We start from the raw sequence: 12044 nt of genomic DNA on the forward strand, positions 1-12044 counted from the left end.
ATTCACAAGTAACGCTGTCATACCTATGCACCGTCTAGCCTGAATGACTCTCTTGCGTGGATCATTACATGCTAATTGGCCGGGTGACTTCCTGGATAATAATAAGTAATACTAATACCCCTTTTACACCAAAACGCTGGGTCGCACTCGGCTTTTTTAGACCCTGGTTCAAGCCGGGTGCGACCCGGCGTTTAGTGCAATTTACACCGGGCGGACAGCCCAGCCCGCACCCGCGCCCCCCCCCCCCGTGCTTGGAGATGACAGGATGATGTCATCTCCAAGCGCCAATCACCGCCGCCGCCGGACCGGAACGCTGCTGGGGGCAGCCCAGCACTAAGGTAAGCTGCTAGGCTGCCCCCAGTCCCCGCGCACCCCCCCGCCGTCGCACAGGAGGTGAATGGATGCCGCACACAGGCATCCGTTCACCTCCCTCCCCCGCCGCCGCTGCTGTCTGCAGGGTATAGCAGACAGCAGCGCCGGCTGTCAGTGTCAGGCTGACAACCCGTCCAACCTGCGGACGCTGCGGTCCGCAGGTTGGAAGTTCCCCATTCATGTAAATGGGAGCCGGGTTATACGACCCGGCGTTCCCATTTACACCGCCCTCTACCCAGGTCCTAGCCGTGTTCTACCCAGGTCAGGACCTGGGTAGAAGTCCCGTGTAAAGAGACACGGCGTTAGGGATTTACACGGCCGAAGATCCGGGTCTGACCCGCCGCTGACCCGGATTTTTCGGCGGTGTAAAAGGGGTATAAGATTACAGCTTGCATCTAACTTTCAAATTGATTGAATGCTATACTAACCAGCTTGGCAAATCTCCCACTAACCCTCAGCTACCCCAGTCACCAATTTCCTATGGTATATACCAACATATGGATCAAATGTTCAAAATGTGCTATTAATGATATCTTTATATATATATATTTTTTCATATGTATTAAGTGTTTTTATTTTATGTACTGCTTGAATATATGTTTTCTTATATAAAATCCACTATATCCACAGAGCAGCTCATAGTGTCTCTCTCCCTCTTTTCCCATATTTGCTACCTATGTGAGTCCTAAGCAGACCCACAGTGACACTTGCAGCAGCAGTGGCTTTCGATTGACTAACATTGATTAAACCCACTATTAACATTTTCTGTTATTTATTGCACTAATCAAGCGCCGGAAGGTACAGTATACATAGTGGTCCCTCCAGACTACTAGTACCCTGCACAACACCATTTTCCAGGGATGCACGGTCATACCAGCAGATGAGCGGCAGCCTGCGATGATGCGGGAGAACACATCAGCGCTCACCGCTAATTGCCGGGCTGTACACACTGGGTGGCATAAGGCCCATACTGTGTAAAACAGATCCTATTGATGTGGATGTTGAAAAGACATTAATGGTGGATGATGAGATTTCTAGCGCTGATAGGAACATTTCAAATATATACACTCAAGATAGTGTCAATGGCTCCGTATGTCTGTTTTTAAAAATCCACTAAATATAGTGTCTATGATACTGTCCTTTTATTTGTAGTAATATATGCGGTTCACATGAATGTTCGAGGCAGCAGCGGCGGCGGGTGCTCCCGAGCATTCCTGAACTCAGCAGTGGCAAAGTGGAGTGTTTGGCAGTGTCGGCATCGGAGGGGAATGCCCGGCAGCATTGGCGGCGGTAGGCAGGGCCGGATTAACAATAGGCCACTCTCCAAATACATTTTGTAGCTGAGGGCAGGGGCTTTCCAATGAGCCCAGCCCTGCGTTGCTAGCCCTCCGGGAACCGGAGATAAAGCTAGAACGTTTTCCCCATAGGATAACATGGGGCACACTAATTCTGACCCCCACCCGGTCCAATGGCTTCCAGTTCCCCCTCTGGCATCAAAGAAGCTTGATGTTTATCTCATTCGAACCACAATCTCTGGACCTTTAATATGATACCAAGCTGGACCATATGGGTTAATTGCCTCCAGAGATATTGCGGGTAAACCGATTTTTTTTTCATTTCTGAAATGTAGTTTATGTTTTTTGAGGGCAGATTTCTCTACAAGCAAACGGCCTAATTTCACAGGACCAAAATCATTCAAAGCCTCAAAAGTTCTTCAATATGATACTGGTATCATGTAAATGGGTCAGTTGGTTCCGAAGATATAGCCGTTGGTTAAAGGGTGGGGTTGGTTTTCTCTCCCCTCACACCAGAAAATGCAGGGACTAGGCTGGTGCAAAAGAAGCCAGCCTGGGAATGTCCCTGCATTATCCTAGGACCATATTCCTGGGTAAGTCCCTGCATTTTATAGTGTGAAAGGCATATTATTTCAAATAGCCAGGACCTGCAGTGCTCTGAATACAGTCGGGCAGCCCACTGCTCTCTGCCCGGTGGCGGCTGTTCCTCAGTTACCAGTTAATGGTTAGTGCTGTATGCTGCCTCCCCTACCAGAAGCAGTCACAGGCACTACAAGAAAGATCATTGGGTGAGTGTGATATTGATGGAGGGGCTGTGTGTAATGTACTGGGTGTAATTTGGGGGAGGGGGGCCTGTGTATAATGTCCTGTGTGTAATTTGGTTGAGGGGGGCCTGTGTATAATGTCCTGTGTGTAACTTAGGTGAGGGGGGCCTGTGTATAATGTCCTGTGTGTAACTTAGGGGAAGGGGGCCTGTGTATAATGTCCTGTGTGTAACTTAGGGGAAGGGGGCCTGTGTATAATGTCCTGTGTGTAACTTAGGGGAGGGGGGCCTGTGTATAATGTCCTGTGTGTAACTTAGGGGAGGGGGCTGTGTATAATGTTCTGTGTGTAACTTAGGTGAGGGGGCTGTGTATAATGTCCTGTGTGTAACTTAGGTGAGGGGGGGCCTGTGTATAATGTCCTGTGTGTAACTTATGGGAGGGGGGGGGCCTGTGTATAATGTCCTGTGTTTAACTTAGGGGAGGGCGGCCTGTGTATAATGTCCTGTGTGTAACTTAGGTGAGGGGGGGCCTGTGTATCTTGGGGAGGGGGGCCTGTGTATAATGTCCTGTGTGTAACTTAGGGGAGGGGGCTGTGTATAATGTCCTATGTGTAATTTGGGGGAGGGGGGCTGTATAAAATGTCCTGTGTGTAACTTAGGGGAGGGGGCTGTGTATAATGTCCTATGTGTAATTTGAGGGAGGGGGGCCTGTGTATAATGTCCTGTGTCAGTGTCAAACGCAGGATTTTCAGAAGGGGGTTTCCAGAGGGGCGGAGCAAAGCACGGAGATGGATACTTAGGTGACCCAGTATATGCCGGGTCAGTTAAAGTATTATAGATAGACCAAATGTATATAAATAATAATAAAATTATATATATATATATATAAGACCGAAAAAAACCCCAACTTTGGATACTATTGGATTGCGATGCTTTATCAATGTTGCTGACCCCTAGTGCGTGAACTATTTCCAAGTTTTACTCTTTCGCATGAAAACTTCTGCTGTATGTTTCTTAATTAAACAATAAGAATCTTATAGTGTGAAATTGCTTTGTACTGCTCTGCTTCCAATGCCCCTGATGAAGTCAAGCTGTTGACGAAACGCGTTGGGCCTGTATCATCTCTTGGAAGATTTCTGATTAAATAATTTATTTTAAGATTCTGCTTCTAATTACTGTTTGTTCAAACAATACGGTTGTATATGCAAATGAATTGGCGCACTCTGATACCCCACTTTCTCTATATATATATATATATATATATATATATATATATATATATATATATATATAGCGTAGAAAGAGAAGCGTCACTCCAGGTTCTAGTTCAAAGATTCTTTACTGCTTAGTCAGTCAACAGTGTTTCGGGCCGTGGCCCGTCATCGTGGCCCGAAACACTGTTGACTGACTAAGCAGTAAAGAATCTTTGAACTAGAACCTGGAGTGACGCTTCTCTTTCTACGCTATTTGACAAGCGCTGGCACAGCCAGCGACCAGCGGGCACCCAGGCCGAGTTACCCAGTGGAGCAGGGACAGGTGTTGAGTGCCGGACTTTTCTCTATATATATATATATATATATATATATATATATATATATATATATATATATATAGTCAGGTTGTGCGGTCCGGCACTCTCCCCTCTCCAGAAATGTACCCCGGTGCCTTCCAAGGAATGTAGTGGTAGTCGACGCAGGAACAGGCGGCACTCAGAGGATTTTCAAAAAGTTGACTTTATCTTAAAAGTATGACACCAACGTTTCGGGGCATGCGCCCCTTTGTCAAGGTGATGAACAGTGAATAAAGAATACATACAACGTCTTACCCTAAGTAAGGTGAAAAACGCCGCCCCTCCTTCTCTGCAAACAGCGCGGGCTCTCCCGCTGTCTGCTGTGTCGCTTGGCGCCGGAAACAACAGGGGTTGTGTTCCTGGATACAGTTGGAACGCAAGCCAGGAAGTTGGCTAGACTGTGTGGAGCGCATGATGCTGACACTTTCAGCTAAGCGGGATAGCCCGTCTGTTGCAGGGAGAAAAGAACGTTACATATAAGTGCATGGAATAATCAAAACATAAAAACGTGCAGCATGATGACATGATCACTAAGGTCATGATATAAATTAGTGACAAGGAAAACATCTTATATGTGAACATTGTGAACGATAATAAACGTAATAATAAGTAGATTTAAATTCTGTAGAATATACAGAAAGGGGACTGTAAGTACTGGATAAACTGTAATTCGTTGTGCTAATTTGCAATAACTGGTATTACTAAAACCAGTTGTATACGCTGTGAAGCGCTGTATAGTATTCATAATGGCCGTATACTGAACACATTGAAGCATGTCATTTTATGCACATTATAATTATAAATGTCTACAAGTTCCTATATTACTATGGCAAGAGAGCTAATGGCAGTATACTGAATGACAAAAATTAAATGAATGGAAAATAGACAAGAAAACATCAGGGGACAGCAGGGTTCATAGAAAAACTGAAAGAGGCAGTTTGTCATTAAGTCCAAAGGGTTTAGTGGAATTCAACCGATGAATCCACGTCGCTTCCAACCGCAGTAATTTTCCATCTCTATCTCCACGGCGAATGGATGCAGGTACATGATCGATGGCCATATGTTGTAAATCAGCCAGCTTATGTTGGGCAATACTGAAGTGTTTGGCCACTGGTAGATCTGTGTTTTTTGAAGTCCCGGCTAGCGCTTTCTTAATAGAAGACCGGTGATTTGCCATGCGCTCCCTCATGGGCCTATTAGTCTTGCCCACGTAAATTAGTCCACATGGACATTGGATGATGTATACAATGTGTGAGGACATACAATTTAAGATGTGGCGGATAGGATATTCTTTCTTGGTGCTTGGATGTACAAAAGCCGGCCCTGTGATCATATCGGTACAGGTTGTGCATTTGATGCATTTATAGCATCCATTTGGTTTTGTCAAGATATTACTATGACTGGCTTGCTGTAGATGGTCCTGTCCGGTAATGTCCGTATGTACAATTACATCTTTGATATTTCGGCCCCGTTGGTAGCATAACATTGGGCGTTTATTCCGGAAGCACTGTAATTGTTTATCCGTTTTGACTATGGGCCATAGAGCTCGGGTGGCTCTAGGAAGAATCTTGCTAGTCGGGGTAAGTTTGGTGACAAACGGCATGGGTTCCTCACGGTCCTTGTGGGAGGTTTTGGAAGACTGGGTGAGTAGCGTGGCTCTGTCCATGTTTAAAACCTCTGCCTTTTGTAATTGCAGTTGCTTGGAAGGATATCCTCTTTGTTGAAACTTGGTTATAAACGTGTCCAGCACTGCAGGTAATTGGTCAGTTTGACTAGTGATCCTTGCTGCCCGAATCATTTGTGATTTGGCCAACGATTTTCTTAGGGCCATTGGGTGGAAACTGTTAGATTTTAATGTAGTGTTTCTATCTGTAGGCTTGACGTAAAGTTCAGTTTGAATGGAATTGTTGATAATCTTAACACATACATCTAGGTAGTTGATGACATTGAGTGACTGATTGTATGTCAATTTGATGGTGGACGTTCTGTTGTTGATATCTGCCATGAGTTGGTGAAGTTCATTCTCTGTGCCTGTCCAAATCATAAACAGGTCGTCTATGTACCGGTTAAAGGTCAGTATTTTGCTGGAAATAGTTGCATCACTGAAGAACATCTCATATTCCTGTTGGAACATGTAAATGTTGGCAAATGATGGCGATATAGGACTTCCCATAGCACACCCGGTTAACTGGCGAAAAAATTTGCCGTCAAATAAAAAATAGTTTTTGGTCAAAATTATCTCCATCAATTTCATAAATAGTTCCAGTTGTAGATCCTGCATGTTATGTTCTTTAAGGAACTGCTCCATCACTGATAGGCCATGTTCTTGTGGAATGCTGGTGTATAGACTGGCCACGTCCATGGTGACCAGTCTAGCATTATCCGGTATCTGTGTGATGGTGGACAGAGAATTAAGGAATGCTGTTGTGTCCTTAATATAAGATGGTTGCATGGTAATAATAGGCTGAACGATGGAGTCCAAAAACTGAGATATAGGGTGACAGATGGAGTCGGAGGCACTGATGATAGGACGACCTGGGGGATTTTGCAGGGATTTATGTATTTTGGGGACCGTATAAAATATCGGTACCCTGGGTGCTTTTTGATACCGCGCGGATTTAGGATCCGGAACACTCCCACGATCGGTCGACACAATGTCGACTTTTGTCGAAAATGGATTGGCATTTTAAACAAATGTAGCCATGACCTTATGGTTCTCGTCGTGGAGGAATCTGGTCGAGAATTACTAGCAGCCAAGGACCTTGCAACTAAGTTTGAAGCTGAATACAAAAACATGTTGACTACTGACACAAGTCAAGATTGGATCAATAAATTGCAAAGTCAAACTGATGCATACCAGAAACAACTAATTCAGTTCAAACGCAACAAATACCAAATTGTTAAAGAAGATTACGACCACAATTTGGTTTATAGATGGCTGACAGGTACCTCCGCGGACCGTCCATATAACCGTACACATAGATCCAAACCGTTTAGACGTACCCAAGGCCCCACATCAAGACAAGCTGTGCACTCGTCCAATAGTGACAGCGAGTTTCAAGTGGACTCTGATGCTCCCGAATCAAGGGACCCTTTAGGCGCTGCCGCCAAAAAAACCAACAGCAGAAAAGCAAGCGGCCGACCACCCGTAGGGGAGGCCAATACGCGAGGAGCAGCAGCAAAAAAAGTGGGGGTAATACCGAATCCATAGTATACAATCTCTCTGACAGGCAATTCATTGACCTGGAGATGCAGGTATTAAACCATGGACTTTCTTTTGTTCCGACTACTAAACATCATGAGCTACAATGGAAATCTGACTTAAATCGGTTTGGGAGAAATCTTAGACTCAGAGAATATTTTCATCAAACATCTGTTAATAATACGAGTGTCTCCTCTGTACAACAAGAATTCATAAAAAAACGTAGCCAATCTACATTTGATCCCCCCTCAAATAACGCCTCCATATCATCCTACCTTCGGTTAGTAGATGATTCCATGACCAGATACCATCAAGCAGCACATCCTAAACATCATAATTTGAACAAAACACAACAGGTGGCCCTCAAACAGTTGGGGGAATATAAAGATGTCACTTTTCGTCCGGCGGATAAAGGGGGAGGCCTTATAATCCAGAATCTTGTAGATTATAAGGCTGAAGCCTACAGACAACTGCTTGATGAGAATATCTATGAATTGCTGAGCCATGACCCCACTGACAGATACAAAAAGGAGGTTGATGCCATTCTGTTAAAAGCCACTACAGATGGCTTGATCTCTGATAAATTGTGTAAAGCTTTATCTCAAAAAGCACCCAGGGTACCGATATTTTATACGGTCCCCAAAATACATAAATCCCTGCAAAATCCCCCAGGTCGTCCTATCATCAGTGCCTCCGACTCCATCTGTCACCCTATATCTCAGTTTTTGGACTCCATCGTTCAGCCTATTATTACCATGCAACCATCTTATATTAAGGACACAACAGCATTCCTTAATTCTCTGTCCACCATCACACAGATACCGGATAATGCTAGACTGGTCACCATGGACGTGGCCAGTCTATACACCAGCATTCCACAAGAACATGGCCTATCAGTGATGGAGCAGTTCCTTAAAGAACATAACATGCAGGATCTACAACTGGAACTATTTATGAAATTGATGGAGATAATTTTGACCAAAAACTATTTTTTATTTGACGGCAAATTTTTTCGCCAGTTAACCGGGTGTGCTATGGGAAGTCCTATATCGCCATCATTTGCCAACATTTACATGTTCCAACAGGAATATGAGATGTTCTTCAGTGATGCAACTATTTCCAGCAAAATACTGACCTTTAACCGGTACATAGACGACCTGTTTATGATTTGGACAGGCACAGAGAATGAACTTCACCAACTCATGGCAGATATCAACAACAGAACGTCCACCATCAAATTGACATACAATCAGTCACTCAATGTCATCAACTACCTAGATGTATGTGTTAAGATTATCAACAATTCCATTCAAACTGAACTTTACGTCAAGCCTACAGATAGAAACACTACATTAAAATCTAACAGTTTCCACCCAATGGCCCTAAGAAAATCGTTGGCCAAATCACAAATGATTCGGGCAGCAAGGATCACTAGTCAAACTGACCAATTACCTGCAGTGCTGGACACGTTTATAACCAAGTTTCAACAAAGAGGATATCCTTCCAAGCAACTGCAATTACAAAAGGCAGAGGTTTTAAACATGGACAGAGCCACGCTACTCACCCAGTCTTCCAAAACCTCCCACAAGGACCGTGAGGAACCCATGCCGTTTGTCACCAAACTTACCCCGACTAGCAAGATTCTTCCTAGAGCCACCCGAGCTCTATGGCCCATAGTCAAAACGGATAAACAATTACAGTGCTTCCGGAATAAACGCCCAATGTTATGCTACCAACGGGGCCGAAATATCAAAGATGTAATTGTACATACGGACATTACCGGACAGGACCATCTACAGCAAGCCAGTCATAGTAATATCTTGACAAAACCAAATGGATGCTATAAATGCATCAAATGCACAACCTGTACCGATATGATCACAGGGCCGGCTTTTGTACATCCAAGCACCAAGAAAGAATATCCTATCCGCCACATCTTAAATTGTATGTCCTCACACATTGTATACATCATCCAATGTCCATGTGGACTAATTTACGTGGGCAAGACTAATAGGCCCATGAGGGAGCGCATGGCAAATCACCGGTCTTCTATTAAGAAAGCGCTAGCCGGGACTTCAAAAAACACAGATCTACCAGTGGAAAAACACTTCAGTATTGCCCAACATAAGCTGGCTGATTTACAACATATGGCCATCGATCATGTACCTGCATCCATTCGCCGTGGAGATAGAGATGGAAAATTACTGCGGTTGGAAGCGACGTGGATTCATCGGTTGAATTCCACTAAACCCTTTGGACTTAATGACAAACTGCCTCTTTCAGTTTTTCTATGAACCCTGCTGTCCCCTGATGTTTTCTTGTCTATTTTCCATTCATTTAATTTTTGTCATTCAGTATACTGCCATTAGCTCTCTTGCCATAGTAATATAGGAACTTGTAGACATTTATAATTATAATGTGCATAAAATGACATGCTTCAATGTGTTCAGTATACGGCCATTATGAATACTATACAGCGCTTCACAGCGTATACAACTGGTTTTAGTAATACCAGTTATTGCAAATTAGCACAACGAATTACAGTTTATCCAGTACTTACAGTCCCCTTTCTGTATATTCTACAGAATTTAAATCTACTTATTATTACGTTTATTATCGTTCACAATGTTCACATATAAGATGTTTTCCTTGTCACTAATTTATATCATGACCTTAGTGATCATGTCATCATGCTGCACGTTTTTATGTTTTGATTATTCCATGCACTTATATGTAACGTTCTTTTCTCCCTGCAACAGACGGGCTATCCCGCTTAGCTGAAAGTGTCAGCATCATGCGCTCCACACAGTCTAGCCAACTTCCTGGCTTGCGTTCCAACTGTATCCAGGAACACAACCCCTGTTGTTTCCGGCGCCAAGCGACACAGCAGACAGCGGGAGAGCCCGCGCTGTTTGCAGAGAAGGAGGGGCGGCGTTTTTCACCTTACTTAAGGTAAGACGTTGTATGTATTCTTTATTCACTGTTCATCACCTTGACAAAGGGGCGCATGCCCCGAAACGTTGGTGTCATACTTTTAAGATAAAGTCAACTTTTTGAAAATCCTCTGAGTGCCGCCTGTTCCTGCGTCGACTATATATATATATATATATATATATATATATATATATATATACACACACACACACACACACACACACACACATACATACATACATATATATACATACAGGGGCGTCAACAGCAGTGTAGACCCCTGGGCATAGCAATGTGCTAGGGCCCCTACCGATCCTCCAGTGGTAGGGGTGGGGGAAGCTTTGATGTCCCGCGGGTGTTAGGGGGTATTATATCAACCGCTCAGCATGTAGGGCCTGGATCAGTAATTTCCACTAATTACCCCTTTACTGCACAGATGGTGGGAGATGGGGTGGGAGAAGGGGGCATTGGGCTGAATGAAGGTGCCCTGATACATAACTTCCAGGGTGGTAGAGGATGTTTAATATGCAGAGGAGGGGTGTATAATGGCTTATTAGTCCAAATTTTCTGTTGGGAGGACAGCAGATATCTGCAGATATCTCCAGTTCCCAGAAATAGATTTCTTAGATTTTAATAGAATTAAAAACTAGAGAATCCCACCTACCAAATGGTATTGGGGACTAGGAGATGAGAGTTCAGGAGGCAGAGCAATCTGCCAACGAGTATATAAAACTACATACCAGGTGTATGGAGCCGGAGCAGTAACCAGCTGCTGGAAGGCTGATATCTCTGGTTCTGGGCACAGTAAAGACAAGCTACTAGTGTCCATCAAAGAGGGAGAGTCTCAGCTTTTGGAATATACCCTCAGAAAAACTCTAAGTCAGAAAGAACCTGAAATATCTGACTGGGAAGAGCAATTAACAGGCTTGGATGGGGACCACTGCTTTGAAGTCAGATATCTCCGGTTCCCAAGGGCCGATTTTTAAAATTATTTTACCCATGGAAAGAGGGGACCCTCAGCTTTCAGACTAGTGCCCTTAGACTCCTGGGGGGGTTTCTGGGTACTCAGAAACCCCCCCTGCGTGCGCTACTGTGTGTGTAATTTGGTTGAGGGGGGCCTGTGTATAATGTATCCAGGACCATGTTGTATAAAATAAAATCCATGTATAAAAAAAATGTCACCGGTCGTCGCCAATTGATGGCCCCCACACCGCACCTGCTACTGTATGTGGCACCGCCTCCTCCCGCCCGCTGTTCTCCGGGACTTGGGGGCCACATCTAGCAGCAGGGGGCACTAGGTGCAGTGTGGGGGCCGTTGATTGGTGACGACCGGTGACATATTTTTTTTATACATGGATTTTATTTGATACAACATGGTCTTGGAGAGGACTCAAGGAGGTGGGGCTGCATCCAGTAGAAGCAGACCCCAGTTTCATTTTCAGTTGTTTGGGCCGGCCCCTGGCTCCGGCCGTTTCGGGGGCCCCGCAAATCAGCAAATGAGGGCAACCTGCTCCTTCTGTCACACGCAGGTTCCTATGTTCACCTCCCTACATAGCACTTATGTGCTTCTTATTTAACACCTACTAACTTTCATTTGTGTGCTGCCCTGGAGTAGTCAGCCTGTGTCGGCATGTTGGGGGCCCACACCCATACCCAGTGTTAGGGACCCCCAGTGACAGAGACGCCTTGACGTACGGCCTGGGGGCTTAACCCTATATCTGCAGATATATGCAACCAAGATCTCTGTATTATCTGATTATTATATGTATATTTCTCATTCAGTGTGCAATAGGGATACAAACTGTTTTTTTCCTAACCAGATTTACCCCTCCCTGTTGGCACCTGAATGACAGACCTCTGATTGAGCAGCTTACCAATAAAAGTGTTGTGCAGTTGAGAGGCATAGAT

Source organism: Crinia signifera, chromosome 2, assembly GCF_055691185.1.
Source record: "Crinia signifera chromosome 2, ASM5569118v1, whole genome shotgun sequence".
Classification (NCBI taxonomy): Eukaryota; Metazoa; Chordata; class Amphibia; order Anura; family Myobatrachidae; genus Crinia; species Crinia signifera.